The sequence below is a fragment of the Pseudophryne corroboree genome, chromosome 4, assembly GCF_028390025.1.
Source record: "Pseudophryne corroboree isolate aPseCor3 chromosome 4, aPseCor3.hap2, whole genome shotgun sequence".
NCBI classification, from domain to species: domain Eukaryota; kingdom Metazoa; phylum Chordata; class Amphibia; order Anura; family Myobatrachidae; genus Pseudophryne; species Pseudophryne corroboree.
The window spans coordinates 752,956,711-752,980,124 of NC_086447.1; the positions used below are offsets into that span (position 1 = coordinate 752,956,711).

Here is a 23,414-nt window from a genome sequence, read left to right on the forward strand (position 1 = left end):
TACTCACGGCTTTTTCTTCGCTCCGGCGATCGTAGTGTGATTGACAGGAAATGGGTGTTACTGGGCGGAAACACGGCGTTTTATGGGCGTGTGGATAAAAACGCTACCGTTTCCGGAAAAAACGCAGGAGTGGCCGGAGAAACGGGGGAGTGTCTGAGCGAACGCTGGGTGTGTTTGTGACGTCAAACCAGGAACGACAAGCACTGAACTGATCGCAGATGCCGAGTAAGTCTGAAGCTACTCTGAAACTGCTAAGTAGTTTGTAATCGCAATATTGCGAATACATCGGTCGTAATTTTAAGAAGCTAAGATTCACTCCCAGTAGGCGGCGGCTTAGCGTGTGTAACTCTGCTAAAATCGCCTTGCGAGCGATCAACTCGGAATGAGGGCCATTATGCGGTGCAATTAGCGCACCTTTGGGACTGGGTAAATGTTTCTGATAATTTAGCCCAAATTATAATACAGGTATATCCAGGAGGCACACCTTTACAAATGCTGCTTTGTGGGAAGTCAGTATATACTATAATGCAAGGCCAGGGTATGGATCCAGATACACTGTTGGACAATAGATATATCCAGGAGGCACACCTTTACAAATTATTGGACAATAGATTTGGCCTCCCAGAATTTTTTTTTACAAATGAGGGACGTATAGGGGAAATGGAAAATACAGTCCCTGGGTCATCTATGTAATGGAGATGTATTTAAATAATTTCAGCAACCTCAGCAGGATTTTAGTGTACCAACCAGAGGCGGAACTCCGGGAGACAGTGGAGTCATTTGCCGCCGGGCTCCAGGCCCGAAATGGGCACTTTCTCCACTGTCCCCCGTTGCCTGACTGAGGAGCGGTACCACAGTGCAATGATGAGGAGCTTTTTTGAGGAGGGTGGGAATTAGTCGCCAGTGGCGAATTCAGAGAGGAGGAGGGGGGCACCAAGGTGCGTGCCAACCCATTTAGTTATTTCTCATTTTATTTATAATGCTGCCTCATTATTATGCCTGCCCTGGTGATCCAGTAAAACAGCCGCGAGTCCGCGACTATGATCATCATACTGGACTGACCGCCGGCCCGGCGTGGGCATGTGATTCTATTGCAGTCTGTCTCCTACAGGGCTTCTCTCTTACAGGGCTACGGAAGCCCTGTAGGTCCATATACCTTGTGATGATGCGGCTCCTGGCCGGAGTGCACTGTATACGGTGCTGACGGAGCAGCCGTCCCCGCACATTGGGGGTCATTCCGAGTTGTTCGCGCGCTAGCTGCTTTTAGCAGCATTGCAAACGCTAGGCCGCAGCCTTCTGGGAGTGTATCTTAGCTTAGCAGAATAGCGAACGAAAGATTAGCAGAATTGCTACTAAATAATTCTTTGCAGTTTCTGAGTAGCTCCAGACCTACTCACAGATTGCGATCAGCTCAGTCCGTGTAGTTCCTGGTTTGACGTCACAAACATGCCCTGCGTTCGGCCAGCCACTCCCCCGTTTCTCCAGACACTCCCGCGTTTTTCCCTGATACGCCTGCATTTTTTAGCACACTCCCTGAAAACGCTCAGTTACCATCCAGAAACGGCCCTTTCCTGTCAATCATTTACCGATCAGCAGTGCGACTGAAAAGCGTCGTACAAACACCAGCAAAACTGCTAAATTTTTAGTTAAATAACTTAGTGCATACCATGCGCATTTAGTAGCAAATCGCAGCATAGCAAAAATCGGCAACGAGCGAACAACTCGGAATGACCCCCATTGCTCACAGTGTGGTCACAAATTGCCCCGACTCACTGTGCCCCTACTTGGCTGGCTGAGTCCCGGCAGGCAGAAAGCAATGCAGAGCCGCATGTAGCTGGTGAACGGGGGAATGGGGGCGTGTCCTAATGCCGCAAAGAGACCGCCCCCATTAAAGACCTGCACAGGTACTGTCTCTCCCGCTCGCCCCCCTCTCTCTCTTACTGTCACATACACTCGCCCCTCCCTCTCAATCTTACTGTCACATACACTCGCCCCTCCCTCTCTCTCTTACTGTCACATACACTCGCCCCCCCTCTCTCTCTTACTGTCACATACACTCGCTCCCTCCTCTCTCTATTGCTGTCACATCCACTCCCTCCTGTCTCTCTTACTGCCACATACACAAGCCCCCCTCTCTCTCCTACTGTCACATACACTTGCTCCTCACTCACTCTCTTACTGTCACATACACTTGCCCACTCTCTCTCCTACTGTCACATACACTTGCTCCCCACTCTCTCTCTTACTGTCACATACACTTGCCCCCCCCTCTCTTACTGTCACATACACTGGCTCCCCCCTCTCTCTCTCTCTCTCTGGCATACTCGCTCTCCCCCCTTCCCCTCTCTCTGAAACTCTCTACTCTTTCTCTGACACACTCTGTCTTGCCTCCCTCACTGACACCCTCCACTACCTTGCTCCTCTCTATCTTTCTGACACACTCTCTCTTGCCTCTATTTGACACTCTGCACTCTCTCTTGCCAACCCTCTCTCTGACACTCTCCACTCTCTTGCTCCTCTCTCTCTGACACACGTCCTATAGCTCCCGCTCTCTCTATGACACACGCCACTCTCTTGCTCCTCTCTCCCTCTCTGACACTCGCTCTTCCTCTCCCTCTCTCTCTTGCTCTTCTCACTGAGTCTCCACTCTCTCTTGCCTCTCTCAATCTTTCTCTTGCTCCTCTCTCTCTCCCTGACACTCTCTCTCCCTGTTTCTCTTGCTTCCCCATCTCTCTCTGTCCCTCCATAACACCATCTCTCACTATTCCACTTAATCCACCTCACCTTCTCTCTCTTGCTACCCTCTCTCTGTCTCTCACGCTCCCTAACATTCTCTTTCTCTCTCTGATACGCTCTCTCTCTTGCTCCCCCCGTCTCATGCTCTCTATCCCTGACACCCTCTGTGTCTCTACCCCATCTCTCGCTTTTTCTCTCAAACCATAAGTCAGGTTTAAACTTGCTTTACGATGTTGAAGAGTTGGCATGGGGTGGGGTGGTGGGGGGCACCAAAATTTTTCTTGCCTCCGGGCAACTGGGATGAAGTTACGCCACTGGTACCAACTACATATTTTTTTATAGATTCCTTCAACTGAGACATGCTACAGTATTAATGTTCAGTTTGCTAATGCCCCTCCGATAATTACTGATTCTCTGGTCAAGTCTATGCTACAAAATAGGGGAAAAAGGCATTTAGTGTCTACCATATACTCTGATATATTACAGGCACACCACTCTCAATTAGTGTCCTCTCTTACAAGTAAATAGGAATCAGATTTGGGTTTAATTTCTGATGATGTATGGTCAAGTACCCTTGGATCTCCATGTTTCTCCACTACCACTGTTAGTTATCAACAAATAATTTTTTTTATAATTCGCAGAGTATATAGGACCCCAGTGAGACTTTGTCATATAGGGGTAAATCATAGCACAAACTGTCCCAAATGTGGAACCCCGTAAGCCAATTTTTGGCACCAGATTTGGTTATGTCCCCTAGTAGCTTTATTTTGGAAAGGTGTTATTAATGCCTTAGTAAAAACTGGCATTCTGTACGATGTTCTCACGCCTATAGTATGTGTACTATCAGCATTGGAAGAGGAGTCTCTTGATGCACCAAGCAGATGTTATATCATTAATATGCGTGTGCTATCTAAAGTCTGTATTGCCAGACTATGGGCCTTATTCAGGTTTGTTAACAAACCAAAGAAGTTGTAGGGTAGATGTAACATGTGCAGAGAGATTTAGCTTTGGGTGGGTTATATTGTTGCTGTGCAGGGTAAATACTGGATGCTTTATTTCTGCACTGCTATTTAGAGTTTGAACACACACCACCCAAATCTAACTCTCTCTGCACATGTTACATCTGCCCCACCTGCAGTGCAACATGGTTTTGCCCAATTGCTAACTTTTTTGGTTTGCTAACAAACCTGAATAACCCCCTATGGCTGTCTGCTGAGGCCTCGGTATTGAATTCTTGGATTTCCCTAGTTAATAAAACAGTAGAATGAAAAAATTGTATTCCTAGCTAGAAAAGTGGGAGAAAAAAAAAGTATTTTAATATCTGGGGCAAATAGCTAGCTAGACTCTCCTTATTGAGCAAGACAAAATAAGTAAGAATGCTTGATGGATTGTAATGCATTATTTGGGTATAGATGTGAGGAATGTGTTAACTGCAGCTGATTTATGCTTGGTGTTCTCTTGGTTGTGATCTGTAGCCTTCGGAAAGCCATGCACTGATATTGTAATTGTAGTCTGAGTTTTATCAATGTCTATTTTTTCTTTTGTATCTTTATTTTTCTCTTATTTCTTGATCTCTGTGATGGGAAGACATAATATCTGTAATAACATCTTCATATTAATGATATGTTTTAAAGCAAGTCTACACACAAACTGTTATATTTGTTAAACTGTTTTATTTTACTTTACTGTTTGTAAAAGTTGTATATGTTTTCACAAAAAAACAACAATAAAAATTATTGAATTAAAAAAAAAAAAAAAGACTCCAATAACAGACATCCAAACTAATAATGTAGTTTATGATACACTGCTGCTAGCTAGTTATTTGTTTGTGTACTGGAGCTGTATTCCTACTTGTGACTTCCCGGCCATATGTGTATTGTATGTTGTTTTGGAGCTAATTATAACTGACAATGAGCCATTAGTGTAATAGCTTACTGCAAACAGCAACACAATAAATAATATATTCGTGTCACCAGCTTCCAGATCTGGAATAGGCTGCAAACAACAATTCAGGCCATAACAGTAGATCTTCACCAGAACTGTTGTAGATTGGATAGACAACTCTGTGCGAGCCAAAGCTGATGCCAGTTTCCCCTGCCGAGTATAAACCTGGCAAACCCTCTCTTCACATATGGTAGATGGATTGGTTTATCAGCTTCTGCTAAGCAGTTGCCCCAAAATTACAGAGCAGCCAGACAACTGCAACGCCTCAGCTATTGTGCACACTCTCAGCTAGGCACAAATAAGCTCTCCATCTGTAGGGGAGAGAGGGAGAAAGGCAGCCTGTTTGTGTTGGAGTTTTCTCTTGCTAGTTTTATAGAACAGCTGGTCACTTTGGCTTGTTATTTGGTAAATCGTTTTTCAAATAGAAGTGGTATTCCTGTACACCCAATTGTTTAGTTTGTTCCCATTTAATGTAATTAATTCAGTTGATGTACTGGAAGTGTAATTACACAACACTTATATAATAGATAGATAGATAGACAGACAGACTTAAGGCCCTTATCCACTGGTGTTGTTTTTAATGCCAGTGTGACACCACATGACAAACATGATTGCATTTGCCATGCAGCATTTAGTCGTCGCTAAGTGACCAGGCACTTGCAAACTTCTCCCAGGCTCCTGCCTCCTTATCAACCGGGGACGCTTGCGACTTTCCGCTCCCCGGCTGCTGGCTCCTTAGCAACTTGGGACGCTGGCCAGTGCGGCAGAAGGGGTTGCGGTGTAGACCTGTGGAACGTGCAGTGGGACAGATGTACGAAGTATGTAATTATGGGGGGCTTGGCTGTATTTGTTGGGTGATTGGCTCATGCTCTCTTTATATCCTGTGTCTGCCTCTCATTCCTTGCTGGTCATAGTTCTGGGTCGCAGCGGGAGCCCTTTTCTCTCTGTGCTAATCCTAGTGTCTGTGTTATATTACCTCCGTTTTCTGTATTGATTATCTTTTTCAGAATTCTGTGTCTAGCTCCGGATCAGCCCAGCTTCCATGTGTATATGTTTTCCTACGTAATCTTTCGTACTATGTGTCTCTGTATTTAGCTCCTTCTCATTCTCTTATTGTATCTGTTATTTCTCTCAGATACACCTGTCGTATTCACTAACTTTCCTTAAATCTCTGCGACTCCGCAGTTATCTTTTAGTCTTTTTCTGTGTCATTCTCTTACTGGCATTAATTCAGGTCACTCAGGGTTTAGCTCGTACTACCACCAGTGGCGTAAGTCCTGGTGGCATCCCAGTTCCAGTAGGCACGTTCCGCCTCATGGGAAAAGTGGCTATTATAGTCAAGAAGACCCGCTGGTGAGTTCTACGAGTCTCAACCTTGGGTGTACAAGGGTCACTGCCCAATAGATCATCGGCAAGCTCATCATTCTTGGAAAGGAGTAACAGCAGTGGTCAACGAGCAGTTACACAACACTTGACAACTGTCCCTGAATGTCAGGGAGACTCCCTGAAATAGCAGCAGTCTCCCTGATTCCCTGAAGATGGTAGCAATCTCCCTGATTGCACCTTACCCACATTAAGTACCTGTTATATACTTAGAAAAAAAATAAATCAGCGCTATAAACATTCAAATGGGATAATTTTCCTGCATTGGTTATAGGGCACAATGGGCCTAATTCATGTTTGTACTCTAGTGCATTCGCAAGTGTGATCGTCTAGACTATGGAATTGCTAATGTTAGCAAGTGCAGCTGCCGCCCAGAAATGAAAAGAAACGCCTACCATAGCTATCACAAACTTATTCGTAATTGCGTAGACATTTGCAGACTACACGCAAAAATTAGGAACATCAGTGCTAAGGGTTGGTCTATGGCTACGCAGACTGGACACGGCAGTGGTGACTCATATGCCAAATTTTTGCACATACAAGCCCGCAGACATCATCAGATACATGCCCCGTAAATGGTCATGACATGCCTGCGTTTTCTAAAGCTCTCCCATAAGCTCTGCGCCAAGCGGTCACTTTCTGTCAATCACTTTGTGACTTAATCCTAATTGCGAGCGACATCACAGTAACACCTTTGTGCATGCGCATTGTGATCGCAGCACATGCGCAGTCTACTGGTAATCAGTTCATTGCGTGATAATCGCCCATTGCGTACAAACATGAATTAGGCCCAAAGATCCCTATAGCTACTTGCCTTTTCAAATAAGGTTTCTCATGGTCACTTGAGAGTTTATATATGTGCCAAACTATAACTGCTTAGGGGCTCATTTACATTTGGATGTACTGTAAGTCAATTTATATGACAAGCCTCTGAGTCAGTGTACGTCCACTTTCACGTCGCGCTCATAGGTGTTTTTATAACCTCCCTGAAATACTTTTTCAAAAGTAGGCAAGAATGATTTATGGGTACGCACTAGACAATGTACTCAATATATCATTCTGATCCACGTCTGAATGATGTATCGGACGATATATCATCTAGTGTGTGCCCAGCTTTACACTTGTGATCTGGGGAGAGGGGTGAATGGAGGATTCTGTATTGACTCCAGTATGTTCTACAAAGTAAACTGGACTGGCAGGTTTGAGATAAAGGTGCCATAATGCAAATGCTCCTGACTGCAAATACAAACGTTAGTGATAATGGGGTTTTATGTTCACATACAGATTCGCAAAGCATATATTTTGACCCCAGTGGTTATTATACCTAATGCGCATCAGGCAGCTGGAGCCATTTCTTGAGAAAAGAGGTAACTTATAATACGCAGTGGGTAAATGTATTACTCGTCATTATGGGGGAGAAGCGGTATCAGTGCATGTTATGTGCACTATACTGCTTCTCCCTCATGCATACCTCCCAACATCTGGAGGCTTCAACCCTGGACTCCATGCGTGGCAAAGCCGCGCGGCGCCGTAAAGGGGGCATTGCCTGATGGAAAGGGGCATGGCTTCATGTGAATGACGGGATCGCGAGCCATGACTCCCATTTTCATCCCAGTGGGGGCACGACCAGTGCTCTGTCTCACTGGCATGCGCATAGCGTCTATTCACCGCTGCTCTTCTCTGAACTGAGCAGAGCAGCGAGTGATAGAGATCCTCCCAATTCCCCCACCACCACCACAACCCCTCCCGCCCCCCCCCCCCCCCACGCACACCCACCCACCGCGGGACACTGTGGCCCGCGGGAGGAACAGCAGGACAGACCAAAAACAAATGGGACTGTCCCGCGAAAATTGGGACAGTTGGGAGGTATGCTCATGTATGAAGTCAGCAGTGTCTGCAGGGTAACAGGGGCACTTTCCCCCCCCCCCCCCCCTTCACTTCGGCATAAAAGATATTAGTACATCTTGTCGATGTCCCTTCCTGCTTCGCCTCGGTAATGAGGTGAAGCAGGAAGTGTTATAGCGGCACGATCCGTGCTGCTATAATACATTTACCCCCAGGACGCTAAAACTCATTCTGTCTTTGGTATGGTTATGCTTGTTAAGTATATATAAAGGTATTCCCATATCTGTCATGTGCCACATTTTAAGCCATTTCAGAAAGAAAATGTAGAAAAGTCACTTTTGCAGGTGCTGCACAGCAAACTGACAATTCTAAACAAATTGATGTTTTATAGGAATGCAAGTATTTTCTGTATCTGATTGTCCTGATGACATTGGAAAAGCATTGGAGTCCTGTGACTCATTGGGCCAGTCCTGGTTATTTTGTACATTTGCTTTTAAAATAATTACAATAAAAACCGACCACTCGGGTACACTAGGCATTACGGATTATTTACTGACATTTATCAAACGTGCTAATCTGCACTTATACTAGAGCTACCTAAGAGACATTTGCGTTCACTGTCTTACCTTGCTGTGGATTTAGTGTAGTTGTGCACCTGTAAACCGCGTGTCACAACTGAGGGCCTGAGCTGACGGGAGGCAGCCTCAGTTGTAGGGGCTGAGATGTAACGGAACCTGGGAGGTTGTATCAGACCCCTAGACATGTAAGTAACATGTAGAATAACTGCCCGAAGGCGTGACCACGACAACCAGGATAAAAGTCAATGATGTTTATTATGACATACTCCGTAACACAGCAGCAAATAAGAAAACATAAAACTCAGCAGGGAAATAATACAGTTCCTGGGTACTACAGGGTGGCAAGGACCACAGGGCTCTGGTAGTATGAGATAGTTCTTAATAATCTTCTAGGTGGAAAGTCCTTACCAGGCCCGACTGTAGCAATGGAAATAGCCCAGGATCGTACCAGCTGGTGTTCCAGGAAAAGCTGGGCTGCTGTGGGTAAAACGGCTGCTGTGGATACTGGCTGAAACCAGACTGATGTTGACACGGAGTGAATACTGGCTGGAACCAGTTAAATAATAAATGTAGCTTGAGAGCGATGAAATATGAAGTGATGTTTGAAACTTGAGAGCGGTGAAATAATAATGCCGGTGATAAATGATAATCTGCAGAAAAGGGTACCGGCACTTCAAAAAGAGCTGACCTCTGCTGGAAGCTGGATGCTGAAAGCAGGTGGATCTGTAGCTGGAAGCAGATGAATCCAAATGGATAGGAGAGTCAGGCTACACCGCAGGTGGAAATGCTGGTGCGGGTCTCTTTAGTGGAAGTGTGGAGATAGGAGCTGGAACCTGGAAAACAACCACAGGAGAGAGACAAACTGGAACTAGGTTTGACAACCAAAGCACTGACGCCTTCCTTGCTCAGGCACAGAATACTTATACCTGCAGCAAGGAAGGAATTGGCTAGACAATTATGCAGATTAACAATGCAGACAGCAGATTGGTGGAAATGAACAGATGACAGAATCCAAGATGGCTGCGCCCATGCAGACACTTGGAGGGAAGTTTGGTTTGTAATCCATGTGGGAATTAAAACAGTAATGGCGGCGCCGGCCACAGGAGACAGGAGACGCCAGACTGATAAGTGCACATTTAACCATGCGGGCACAGCGGAGGCCGCGGCTGACGTAATCACCACTCTGACATTCTGCATGTAGAAACTCAGGAACAGCGGCGGAGGCCGCGGGAGACGCCATTCCGGATGTAACAGGCGTTGCGGTGACCGCGTCTCAAAGTGACAGGAGAGGAGGCAGGAATGTGGACATCAGTATAACAGATGGGATCCGGTCCTGGAACGCTGAGCCAGCCTTAGGAGGCATCTGAAGGGTAAGTAATGGCGTCCAGATACCCGGATCGTGACAGCACCCCCCCCTTTAGGAGTGGCCCCAGGACACTTCTTTGGCTTTTGAGGAAACTTGGAATGGAATCTCCGGACCAAGACAGGAGCATGGACATCAGAAGCATTGGTCCATGAGCGTTCCTCAGGGCCGTAACCCTTCCAGTCAATAAGATACTGTAGTTGACCGTAACGGTGACGTGAGTCCAGGATCTTGGCCACTTCATACTCAACGCCTCGTTGAGTTTGGACTTTCGGAGTTGGAGGAAGTGAGGAATGAAACCGATTCAGGATCAGCGGTTTCAACAGGGAAACATGGAATGTCCTGGGTATTTTTAAGAAGGGAGGTAACTGAAGTCTGTAAGCAATAGGATTGATGACTTGCTCAATTTTGAAAGGACCAATGTAGCGAGGTGCAAACTTCATACTGGGAACTCTTAACCTCAAATTCTTCGTGGATAACCATACCCGATCACCCACCTTGAGAGCAGGAACCGCTCTACGCTTCTTGTCCGCAAACTTCTTATACCTGAACGATGCCCTGAGCAGAGCTGTTCGTACACTCTTCCAGTTGTTTGCAAACTGATGCAAGGTGATATCCACTGCTGGAACAGAAGTTGCTGGGAGCGGTTGGAATTCAGGGACTTTAGGGTGGAATCCAAAGTTGGTGAAGAATGGTGTTGAAGAAGATGAGGAATGATACTGATTGTTATGACAGAACTCGGCCCAGGGAAGTAATTGAACCCAGTCATCTTGAGAGGAAGACACATAGATGCGGAGGAAGGCCTCCAAGTCCTGATTCACCCTCTCAGTTTGACCATTGGTCTGAGGATGGTAAGCCGTGGAAAACTTTAGTTTGACTTGGAGGACTTGACATAAACTTCGCCAGAATTTGGCTGTGAATTGAACTCCTCGATCTGAGATAATTTCTTCAGGCAGACCGTGGAGTCGGAAGATCTCTTGTATGAACACTTGAGCCAACTTGGAAGCTGACGGAAGACCAGTGAGAGGAATAAAGTGTGCCATCTTGGTAAACCGGTCAACTACCACCCAGATGGTATTGAACTTGTTGCACATGGGTAAGTCTGAAATTAAATCCATCGACAGATGGGTCCATGGTCGACGGGGAACGGATAGTGGAACCAGTTGCCCCGCAGGCGACTGGCGGGATACTTTATGTTGGGCACACTTTGGGCAAGATGCAATAAACTCAGTGACGTCCTTTTTCAGAGTTGGCCACCAATAGGACCTAAAGATAAACTCCAGGGTTTTTTGGATACCTGTATGTCCGGCAAAACGGGAAGCATGGGCCCAATGCATGAGCTTCTTCCTTAGCACCGGCTTCACAAAACTTTTCCCTAGTGGGGGCGTAGAGTCCATCCCTACCGTGGAGAATGCCAACGGATTAATAATAGGATGCTTGTCTGAAGACTCCGACTCATTTTCTTGCTCCCATGAGCGGGAAAGGGCATCGGCCTTACGATTCTGAGAGCCCGGACAGAACTGGAGTTTAAAGTCGAACCTGGAAAAGAAAAGTGCCCATCTGGCCTGACGAGGATTGAGACATTGTGCGCCTTTCAGATATAAAAGATTCTTGTGGTCCGTAAGTATGGTGATTGAATGAGAAGCTCCCTCCAACAGATACCTCCACTCCTCTAGAGCGAGCTTGATGGCTAGCAACTCCTGGTCGCCAATGGCATAGTTGCACTCAGCTGGGGAGAACTTCCGGGAGAAGAAACTGCAAGGGTGTAAATGACCATCTTTAGCCCTCTGAGACAACACCGCTCCTACTCCAACGGAGGAGGCATCCACCTCTAAGATGAAAGGAGAGTCGACGTCGGGCTGCCTCAGAACTGGTGCAGAGATGAACCGTTGTTTTAAAAGATGAAAAGCTTGCGTAGCTTCTTCAGACCACTTGGACGGGTTAGCACCCTTCTGAGTTAAAGCAGTAATAGGCGCCACAATGGTGGAAAAGTCTCGTATAAACTTTCTGTAATAATTGGCGAACCCTAAGAACCTCTGGACCCCTTTGAGGGTTAAGGGTATCGGCCAATTCTGGATTGCTTGTAGTTTCTCAGGATCCATCTCTAGTCCGGAACTGGACACAATGTAACCCAGAAACGGAATGGACTTGACTTCAAAGACGCATTTCTCTAATTTGCAATAGAGATGATTGACACGGAGACGGGACAGAACCTCTTTTACCCCAAAACGATGTTCCTCTAAATTGTTGGCAAAAATGAGGATATCATCTAAATAGACCACGACATGACGGTATAAAATGTCTCTGAAGATCTCATTGACAAAATGCTGGAAGACAGCTGGAGCATTGCTCAATCCGAAGGGCATGACGAGGTACTCATAATGTCCGTCACGGGTGTTAAAGGCGGTCTTCCACTCGTCACCCTCACGGATCCGGATGAGATTGTATGCACCTCTCAAGTCCAGCTTTGTGAAGATGGTAGCTCCGCTAACTCTATCAAAGAGCTCAGTAATCAGGGGTAAAGGATAGCGGTTCTTGATGGTAATGTCGTTCAAACCTCTGTAGTCGATGCACGGCCGCAGACCACCATCTTTTTTCTTTACGAAAAAGAAGCCTGCGCCGGCTGGAGAAGAGGAAGGTCGAATGAACCCCTTTGCTAGGTTCTCTTTAATGTATTCCTCCATAGAATGCGTCTCAGGCAGAGACAACGGATAAGTTCGGCCTCGAGGTGGAACCTTCCCTGGAACGAGATCAATCGGGCAGTCCCATTTTCTATGAGGAGGAAGGATATCAGCAGAAGCTTTACTGAACACATCCGTGAAATCTTGATATGGAGGAGGTGGAACATCAGACGACCTAGGGGAGGAAGAACAGACAGGCAATACTTTAAACAAACATGTCTCAGCACAGGAGGAACCCCATGCCAGAATTTGCGTAGTCGTCCAATCAATTGTAGGATTGTGAAGACGGAGCCATGGAAGGCCCAGGACCACAGGATGTGTGGCTCGTGGAATCACTAAAAAAGAAATAAATTCAGAATGAAGAACTCCCACTCTCAGACGAACTGGTAGAGTCCTTAGAGAAATAACTGCATCAGAAATCTTGCTGCCATCCACGGCAGTTAAGGAGATGGACGAAGGAAGTCTCTCGGTGGGTAGGGACCACCGTTTAACATACGCTTCGGTAATAAAGTTCCCAGCTGCTCCGGAATCAAGGAGGGCAATGACGTTCCGATAACGTTGAGCAACTTGAAGCGAGACTGAGAGATTACAATCATGAGGAGATGGAGAGGAGATCATTACTCCTAGCCGGCCCTCTCCTTGGCGAGCTAGGATTTGGAGTTTCCCGGACGTTTGGGACAGGCATTAATGGTGTGAGACGGAGCTGCAAAATAAAGACAAAGAGACTCAGAGAGACGTCTTCGGCGCTCAGCAGGAGTTAAACGGGAACGGCCAATTTGCATGGGCTCGTCTTTAGATGGTGACAGTTGGCGAGGAGGAGGAGCAGAAGATTTTGGAGCAGATGATCTTCCACGCTCAGTTGCTCTCTCTCTGAAACGTAAATCAACTTTCGTGCAGAGTGAGATTAGCTCATCTAACTTGGAAGGTAAGTCTCTGGTAGCTAACTCATCTTTAATACGCTCAGATAAGCCATGCCAAAATGCAGCATATAGGGCCTCGTCGTTCCATGCCAGTTCGGATGCCAGGATCTGGAACTGTATAAGATATTGTCCTACAGTACGTGATCCCTGGCGTAAACGGAGAATCTCAGATGAAGCTGAAGTTACCCGGCCTGGCTCGTCGAAGATACGCCTGAATGTTGACACGAATGCAGTGTAGGAGGATAGCAGGGTGTCGGATCTCTCCCATAACGGTGATTCCCAATCAAGGGCTGAGCCACTGAGAAGAGAGATAATGTAGGCAATTTTAGTACGGTCACTGGGAAATGTCACAACTGAGGGCCTGAGCTGACGGGAGGCAGCCTCAGTTGTAGGGGCTGGGATGTAACGGAACCTGGGAGGTTGTATCAGACCCCTAGGCATGTAAGTAACATGTAGAATAACTGCCCGAAGGCGTGACCACGACAACCAGGATAAAAGTCAATGATGTTTATTATGACAAACTCCGTAACACAGCAGCAGTAAAAGGAAACATAAAAGTCAACAGAGGATAAATACAATTCCTGGGTACTACAGGGTGGCAAGGGCCACAGGCACTGGTAGTGTGAGACAGTTCTAATAATCTTCTAGTTGGAAAGTCCTTACCAGGCCTGACTGTAGCAATGGAGAGAACCCAGGATCGTACCAGCTGATGTTCCAGGAAAGGCTGGGCTGCTGAAGGTAAAACGGCTGCTGTGGATACTGGCTGGAACCAGACTGTTGTTGGTACGGAGTGGATACTGGCTGGAACCAGTTAAATAATAAACGAACTTGAGAGCGATGAAATAATAATGAAGTTTGGAGTTTGAGAGCGGTGAAATAATAATACCGGTGGAGAGTGGTAAACTGCAGAAAAGGACACCGGCCCTTTAAGAGAAGCTATACACTGCTGGAAGCTGGGCTGGAAGCAGGTGATTGTTTGAGAGCGGTGAAATAATAATACCGGTGGAGAGTGGTAAACTGCAGAAAGGACACCGGCCCTTTAAGAGAAGCTGTACACTGCTGGAAGCTGGGCTGGAAGCAGGTGATTGTTGTAGCTGGAAACAGGTGAGTCCAGAATGGATCGGAGAGTCAGGCTACACCGCAGATGGAATGCTGGTGCGGGTCTCTATAGCAGAAGTCTGGAGACAGGAGCTGGAACCTGGAAGACAACCACAGGAGAGAGACAAACTGGAACTAGGTTAGACAACCAAAGCACTGACGCCTTCCTTGCTCAGGCACAGCATACTTATACCTGCAGCAAGGAAGGGGTTGGCTAGGCAATTATGCAAATCAACAATACAGACAGCAGATTGGTGGAAATAATCAGATGACAAAATCCAAGATGGCTGCGCCCATGCAGACACTTGGAGGAAAGTTTGGTTTGTAATCCATGTGAGAATTGAAACAGTAATGGCGACGCCGGCCACAGGAGACAGGAGACGCCAGACTGACAAGCGCACATTTAACCACGCGGGCACAGCGGAGGCCGCGGCTGATGAAATCACCACTCTGACATTCTGCATGTGGAAACTCAGGAACAGCGGGATCCGGTCCTGGAACGCTGAGCCAGCCTTAGGAGGCATCTGAAGGGTAAGTAATGGCGTCCAGATACCCGGATCGTGACAGCACCCCCCCCTTTAGGAGTGGCCCCAGGACACTTCTTAGGCTTTAAAGGAAACTTTGCGTGGAAATTTCGGACCAAGGCAGGAGCATGGACGTCTGAGGCATTGGTCCAAGAGCGTTCTTCAGGACCATAGCCCTTCCAGTCAATGAGGTATTGTAACTGACCGTAACGGAAACGTGAGTCCAAAATCTTGGCCACCTCGTACTCGACTCCCCGTTGAGTCTGAACTTTGGGAGCTGGAGGAAGTGCGGAATGAAACCGATTCAGGATCAGCGGTTTCAACAAAGAAACATGAAATGTCCTGGGTATTTTCAAGAAGGATGGTAACTGTAACCTGTAGGCAACAGGATTGATGACTTGTTCAATCTTGAAGGGTCCGATGTAGCGAGGTGCAAATTTCATGCTGGGAACTCTCAACCTCAAATTCTTCGTGGACAGCCACACACGATCACCCACCTTGAGAGCAGGAACCGCTCTACGCTTCCTATCGGCAAACTTCTTATACCTGAATGAGGCTTTAAGCAGGGCTGCGCGGACGTTCCTCCAGTTATTTGAAAACTGACGCAAGGTGACATCCACTGCTGGAACAGAAGTTGCGGGAAGCGGTTGGAATTCTGGGACTATAGGGTGGAATCCATAATTAATGAAGAATGGTGTAGAAGAAGATGAGGAATGGTATTGATTGTTGTGGCTGAACTCGGCCCAAGGAAGGAGTTGAACCCAGTCATCTTGAGAGGAAGACACATATATACGGAGGAAGGCCTCCAAGTCCTGATTCACCCTCTCGGTTTGACCATTGGTCTGAGGATGGTAAGCCGTGGAAAACTTTAACTTGACTTGGAGGGCTTGACACAAACTTCGCCAAAATTTGGCTACAAATTGTACTCCACGATCCGAGATGATCTCTTCAGGAAGACCGTGAAGTCGGAAGATCTCTTGTATAAACACTTGAGCCAACTTGGAAGCTGACGGAAGACCGGTGAGAGGGATGAAATGTGCCATCTTGGTGAACCGGTCAACTACCACCCAGATGGTATTAAACTTGTTGCAGATAGGTAGATCGGAAACAAAGTCCATCGACAAATGGGTCCAAGGTCGACGGGGAACAGATAATGGAACCAGTTGCCCCGCAGGCGACTGGCGGGAGACTTTGTGTTGGGCACACTTTGGGCAGGAGGCAATAAATTCCATAACGTCCTTCTTCAGAGTTGGCCACCAGTAGGACCTAGAAATAAATTCAAGGGTTTTCTGAATGCCTGTATGTCCAGCAAAACGGGAAGCATGGGCCCAATGCATGAGCTTCTTCCTTAGAACTGGCTTAACAAAACTTTTCCCTGGTGGAGGCGTAGAGTCCATCCCTACCGTGGAGAATGCCAACGGATTAATAATAGGATGCTTGTCTGAAGACTCCGACTCATTTTCTTGCTCCCATGAGCGGGAAAGGGCATCGGCCTTACGATTCTGAGAGCCCGGACAGAACTGGAGTTTAAAGTCAAACCTAGAAAAGAAAAGTGCCCATCTGGCCTGACGAGGATTCAGACATTGTGCGCCTTTGAGATATAAAAGATTTTTGTGGTCGGTAAGTATGGTGATTGAGTGGGAAGCTCCCTCCAACAGGTATCTCCACTCCTCCAGAGCGAGCTTGATGGCTAGCAACTCCTGATCGTCAATGGCATAGTTGCACTCAGCTGGGGAGAACTTCCGGGAGAAGAAACTGCAAGGATGTAGATGTCCATCTTTGGCCCTCTGGGATAACACCGCTCCTACTCCAACGGAGGAGGCATCTACCTCTAAGATAAAAGGAGAGTCGGTGTCGGGCTGTTTCAGAACTGGTGCAGAGATGAACCGTTGCTTCAGAAGGTGAAAGGCCTGTGTAGCTTCCTCGGACCACTTGGACGGATTAGCACCTTTCTTGGTTAATGCAGTGATAGGCGCCACGATGGTGGAAAAGTCTCGTATAAATTTTCTATAATAATTGGCGAACCCTAAGAACCTCTGGACCCCTTTGAGGCTTAAGGGTATAGGCCAATTCTGGATTGCTTGGAGTTTCTCAGGATCCATCTCTAGTCCGGAACCGGACACAATGTAACCTAGAAACGGAATGGTTTTAACTTCAAACACACACTTCTCCAATTTACAATAGAGGTGATTGACACGGAGACGGGAAAGAACCTCTTTTACCCAGAAACGATGATCTTCGAGATTATTAGCAAAGATGAGGATGTCGTCTAGATAAACCACGACATGGCGGTACAAGATGTCCCTGAAAATCTCATTCACGAAGTGCTGGAAGACTGCTGGAGCGTTGCTCAATCCGAAGGGCATGACGAGGTACTCATAATGTCCGTCACGGGTGTTAAAGGCAGTCTTCCACTCGTCACCCTCACGGATTCGGATGAGATTGTAGGCACCCCTCAAGTCCAGCTTTGTGAAAATAGTTGCACCACTAACTCTATCAAAGAGCTCGGTAATCAGGGGTAAAGGGTATCGGTTCTTGACGGTAATGTCGTTCAGACCTCTGTAATCGATGCACGGACGCAGACCACCGTCTTTCTTCTTAACGAAGAAGAAGCCTGCGCCGGCTGGAGAAGAAGATGGTCGGATGAAACCCTTCGCCAGGTTCTCTTTGATGTACTCTTCCATGGAGTGTGTCTCAGGCAGAGACAACGGATAAGTTCGGCCTCGCGGTGGAACCTTCCCTGGAATGAGGTCGATTGGGCAGTCCCATTCTCTATGAGGAGGAAGGATATCAGCAGAGGCTTTACTGAACACGTCCGTGAAGTCTTGATATGGAGGAGGCGGAACATCAGATGACCTGGGGAAGGAAGAACAAACAGGAAGAACTTTGGCTAAACAAGTCTCAGCACAGGAGGGACCCCATGCCAGTATTTGCGTAGTCGTCCAGTCAATTGATGGGTTGTGGAGACGGAGCCATGGAAGGCCTAAAACCACTGGATGTGTGGCTCTTGGAATCACTAAAAAAGAAATATACTCAGAATGAAGAACTCCCACTCTCAGACGAACTGGAAGAGTCCTTAAGGAAATGACTGCGTCAAAAATCTTGCTGCCATCCACGGCAGTCAAAGAGATGGACGAGGACAGTCTCTTGGTGGGTAGGGACCACCGTTTAACATAAGCTTCGGTTATGAAATTCCCAGCTGCTCCGGAATCAAGGAGGGCAATGACGTTCCTGTAACGTTGAGCAATTTGGAGCGACACTGGGAGGTTACAGTCATGAGGAGATGGAGAGGAGATCATTACTCCTAGCCGGCCCTCTCCTTGGCGAGCTAGGATCTGGAGTTTCCCGGACGTTTGGGACAGGCATTGATAGTGTGCGACGGAGCTGCACAGTAGAGACAGAGAGACTCAGAGAGACGTCTTCGGCGCTCAGCGGGAGATAGACGGGAACGACTAATTTGCATAGGCTCATCCTTGGATGGAGATGGTTGACGAGGAGGAGGAGCAGAAGATTTAGGAGTAGATGATCTTCCTCGCTCGGTTGCTCTCTCTCTGAAACGTAGATCAACCTTCGTGCAAAGAGAAATTAGCTCATCCAACTTAGAGGGCAAGTCTCTGGTAGCTAACTCATCCTTGATGCGTTCTGATAAGCCATGCCAGAATGCAGCATACAGGGCCTCGTCGTTCCATGCCAGTTCGGATGCCAGGATTTTAAACTGTAAAAGATACTGTCCCACAGTACGTGTTCCCTGGCGTAAACGGAGAATCTCAGATGAAGCAGATGTTATCCGGCCTGGCTCGTCGAAGATGCGCCTGAATGTAGCTACAAAGTCAGTATAGGAGGATAGCAGGGGATCAGACTTCTCCCATAAAGGTGATGCCCAGTCAAGGGCTGAGCCACTGAGAAGGGAGATGATATAGGCAATTTTGGTACGGTCACTGAAGAAATTGCCAGGTAGAAGCTCAAAGTGGATTTCACATTGATTGAGAAATCCCCTGCAGAACCTTGGAGATCCATCAAATTTTGCTGGCGTTGGAAGATGAAGATGTGGACTGGAAATGGGTAAGGTGGGTGGGGTTACAGCTGGTGTTACTGTAATGGACGCACCGGACGTGCCAGGTCCACGGAGGGTCGTTTGAATCCCATCCAGCCGTGTAGAGAGATCCTGGAGACAGCGGATGATGTGGCCCTGTGCAGCCTCCTGATGTTCAAGTCGGGCTGCCAGTTCTTGCATCGGCCTGGCCGCTTGATCCTGGTCTCCGGCTGGATTCATTAGGTCAGTGCTTACTGTCACAACTGAGGGCCTGAGCTGACGGGAGGCAGCCTCAGTTGTAGGGGCTGGGATGTAACGGAACCTGGGAGGTTGTATCAGACCCCTAGGCATGTAAGTAACATGTAGAATAACTGCCCGAAGGCGTGACCACGACAACCAGGATAAAAGTCAATGATGTTTATTATGACAAACTCCGTAACACAGCAGCAGTAAAAGGAAACATAAAAGTCAACAGAGGATAAATACAATTCCTGGGTACTACAGGGTGGCAAGGGCCACAGGCACTGGTAGTGTGAGACAGTTCTAATAATCTTCTAGTTGGAAAGTCCTTACCAGGCCTGACTGTAGCAATGGAGAGAACCCAGGATCGTACCAGCTGATGTTCCAGGAAAGGCTGGGCTGCTGAAGGTAAAACGGCTGCTGTGGATACTGGCTGGAACCAGACTGTTGTTGGTACGGAGTGGATACTGGCTGGAACCAGTTAAATAATAAACGAACTTGAGAGCGATGAAATAATAATGAAGTTTGGAGTTTGAGAGCGGTGAAATAATAATACCGGTGGAGAGTGGTAAACTGCAGAAAAGGACACCGGCCCTTTAAGAGAAGCTATACACTGCTGGAAGCTGGGCTGGAAGCAGGTGATTGTTTGAGAGCGGTGAAATAATAATACCGGTGGAGAGTGGTAAACTGCAGAAAGGACACCGGCCCTTTAAGAGAAGCTGTACACTGCTGGAAGCTGGGCTGGAAGCAGGTGATTGTTGTAGCTGGAAACAGGTGAGTCCAGAATGGATCGGAGAGTCAGGCTACACCGCAGATGGAATGCTGGTGCGGGTCTCTATAGCAGAAGTCTGGAGACAGGAGCTGGAACCTGGAAGACAACCACAGGAGAGAGACAAACTGGAACTAGGTTAGACAACCAAAGCACTGACGCCTTCCTTGCTCAGGCACAGCATACTTATACCTGCAGCAAGGAAGGGGTTGGCTAGGCAATTATGCAAATCAACAATACAGACAGCAGATTGGTGGAAATAATCAGATGACAAAATCCAAGATGGCTGCGCCCATGCAGACACTTGGAGGAAAGTTTGGTTTGTAATCCATGTGAGAATTGAAACAGTAATGGCGACGCCGGCCACAGGAGACAGGAGACGCCAGACTGACAAGCGCACATTTAACCACGCGGGCACAGCGGAGGCTGCGGCTGATGAAATCACCACTCTGACATTCTGCATGTGGAAACTCAGGAACAGCGGGATCCGGTCCTGGAACGCTGAGCCAGCCTTAGGAGGCATCTGAAGGGTAAGTAATGGCGTCCAGATACCCGGATCGTGACAGGAAAATTGCCAGGTTGTAGCTCAAAATGAATTTCACACTGGTTGAGAAATCCCCTGCAGAATCTTGGAGATCCGTCAAATTTTGCTGGCGTTGGAAGATGAAGACGGGGAGCAGAAATGGGTAAGGTGGGTGGGGTTATAGCTGGAGTCACTGTGGTTGACGCACTGGACGCGCCTGATCCACGGAGGGTTGTCTGAATCCCATCCAGCCGAGTAGAGAGATCCTGGAGACAGCGGACGATGTGGCCCTGTGCAGCCTCCTGATGTTCAAGTCGGGCTGCCAGTTCTTGCATCGGCCTGGCCGCTGATCCTGGTCTCCGGCTGGATTCATATGTTCAGTGCTTACTGTCACAACTGAGGGCCTGAGCTGATGGGAGGCAGCCTCAGTTGTAGGGGCTGAGATGTAACGGAACCTGGGAGGTTGTATCAGACCCCTAGACATGTAAGTAACATGTAGAATAACTGCCCGAAGGCGTGACCACGACAACCAGGATAAAAGTCAATGATGTTTATTATGACATACTCCGTAACACAGCAGCAAATAAGAAAACATAAAACTCAGCAGGGAAATAATACAGTTCCTGGGTACTACAGGGTGGCAAGGACCACAGGGCTCTGGTAGTATGAGATAGTTCTTAATAATCTTCTAGGTGGAAAGTCCTTACCAGGCCCGACTGTAGCAATGGAAATAGCCCAGGATCGTACCAGCTGGTGTTCCAGGAAAAGCTGGGCTGCTGTGGGTAAAACGGCTGCTGTGGATACTGGCTGAAACCAGACTGATGTTGACACGGAGTGAATACTGGCTGGAACCAGTTAAATAATAAATGTAGCTTGAGAGCGATGAAATATGAAGTGATGTTTGGAGCTTGAGAGCGGTGAAATAATAATGCCGGTGATAAATGATAATCTGCAGAAAAGGGTACCGGCACTTCAAGAAGAGCTGACCTCTGCTGGAAGCTGGATGCTGAAAGCAGGTGGATCTGTAGCTGGAAGCAGATGAATCCAAATGGATAGGAGAGTCAGGCTACACCGCAGGTGGAAATGCTGGTGCGGGTCTCTTTAGTGGAAGTGTGGAGATAGGAGCTGGAACCTGGAAAACAACCACAGGAGAGAGACAAACTGGAACTAGGTTTGACAACCAAAGCACTGACGCCTTCCTTGCTCAGGCACAGAATACTTATACCTGCAGCAAGGAAGGGATTGGCTAGACAATTATGCAGATTAACAATGCAGACAGCAGATTGGTGGAAATGAACAGATGACAGAATCCAAGATGGCTGCGCCCATGCAGACACTTGGAGGGAAGTTTGGTTTGTAATCCATGTGGGAATTAAAACAGTAATAGCGGCGCCGGCCACAGGAGACAGGAGACGCCAGACTGATAAGTGCACATCTAACCACGCGGGCACAGCGGAGGCCGCGGCTGACGTAATCACCACTCTGACATTCTGCATGTAGAAACTCAGGAACAGCGGCGGAGGCCGCGGGAGACGCCATTCCGGATGTAACAGGCGTTGCGGTGACCGCGTCTCAGAGTGACAGGAGAGGAGGCAGGAATGTGGACATCAGTATAACAGATGGGATCCGGTCCTGGAACGCTGAGCCAGCCTTAGGAGGCATCTGAAGGGTAAGTAATGGCGTCCAGATACCCGGATCGTGACAGCACCCCCCCCTTTAGGAGTGTATTTAAATATACCTCCCATCTATTCTGATTAAGACTTGGCATTCCTAATTTGATGGATCTGTCCCACCATCCTGATCGGGACAGATTTGTCTCATGAGTTGGAAAGCTTGGAGATGTCTTCAGTTCACTGTACATGTTGAGCACATCAGTGGATGGGTGTTTGGAGAGGACTGGGGTATGGGCAGCCGCAGAGCCGGCCTTAGGCATAGGCAAACTAGGCACATGCCTAGGGCATTTGATATGCTTAGGGGCACCAGCAGTTTCTGCTGATTAAAATGATATGTGGCATGCCTATATTCTGTGTGTGACTGTGGCTGTATCTGCATAGAAAATGCTACGTTGCGTGTATTCCTGGAAATCACTGTAATGTAGCATTTCGTATGCAGATACAGCAGCAGTAGCACACAGAATATAGGCATGCTGCATATCATTTTAATCAGCAGAAGCTGCTTGTGCATCCTAGCCATATAGTAATGCAAATAATATGCATTTTCATAAACAAAAGGCGCCCGACGTTAGCAGAGCTGCCAGCTGACTCATGCCAGGCATCTCCTGCAGAACTAGCGGCGGTGCTAGGGGGCACCAGCCAAAATCTTGCCTAGGGCATCATACTGGTTAGGGCCAGCTCTGGGCAGCCGGACACTAGGCACGCCCTTGAGGAGTGTGACCATGCCCCCATCATGACTTGGGCCATGCCCTGGTCACTGGCACTGAAATACAAAATACCTTTAAGAAGTTAAAGTGATTTCTTAGTATCACCAATTAGATCTGTGTAGAGCATTATTTTACCTTATTCTGTGTGGATAATTAAAACTTAGCTGAACATGCAATACGGGATACAATCCATTTATATTAATGTATGCAAATAACCATTTTTTAATATCTTATATGTATATCAGTAAAGTGAAAATACTGTAAATCCAGTTTACAATTATGCTATAATTTCATGTTCATGTGCACTGCATTTAATATTATAAAAGTAAGAGAAAGTGTTTAGTCCTTTAACCCAGATAGCAAGTTTATGGCTAAAGCTGACCATTGCTTCCAAATA

The 23,414-nt window shown here is 47.4% G+C and overlaps 1 protein-coding gene across 3 annotated transcripts in view; it reads left to right on the forward strand.

Annotated features, from left to right (window-relative positions):
- Positions 1-23,414, forward strand: part of CFAP61 (cilia and flagella associated protein 61) — an 844,658-nt gene that overhangs the window by 81,479 nt on the left and 739,765 nt on the right. The window lies entirely within an intron of this gene.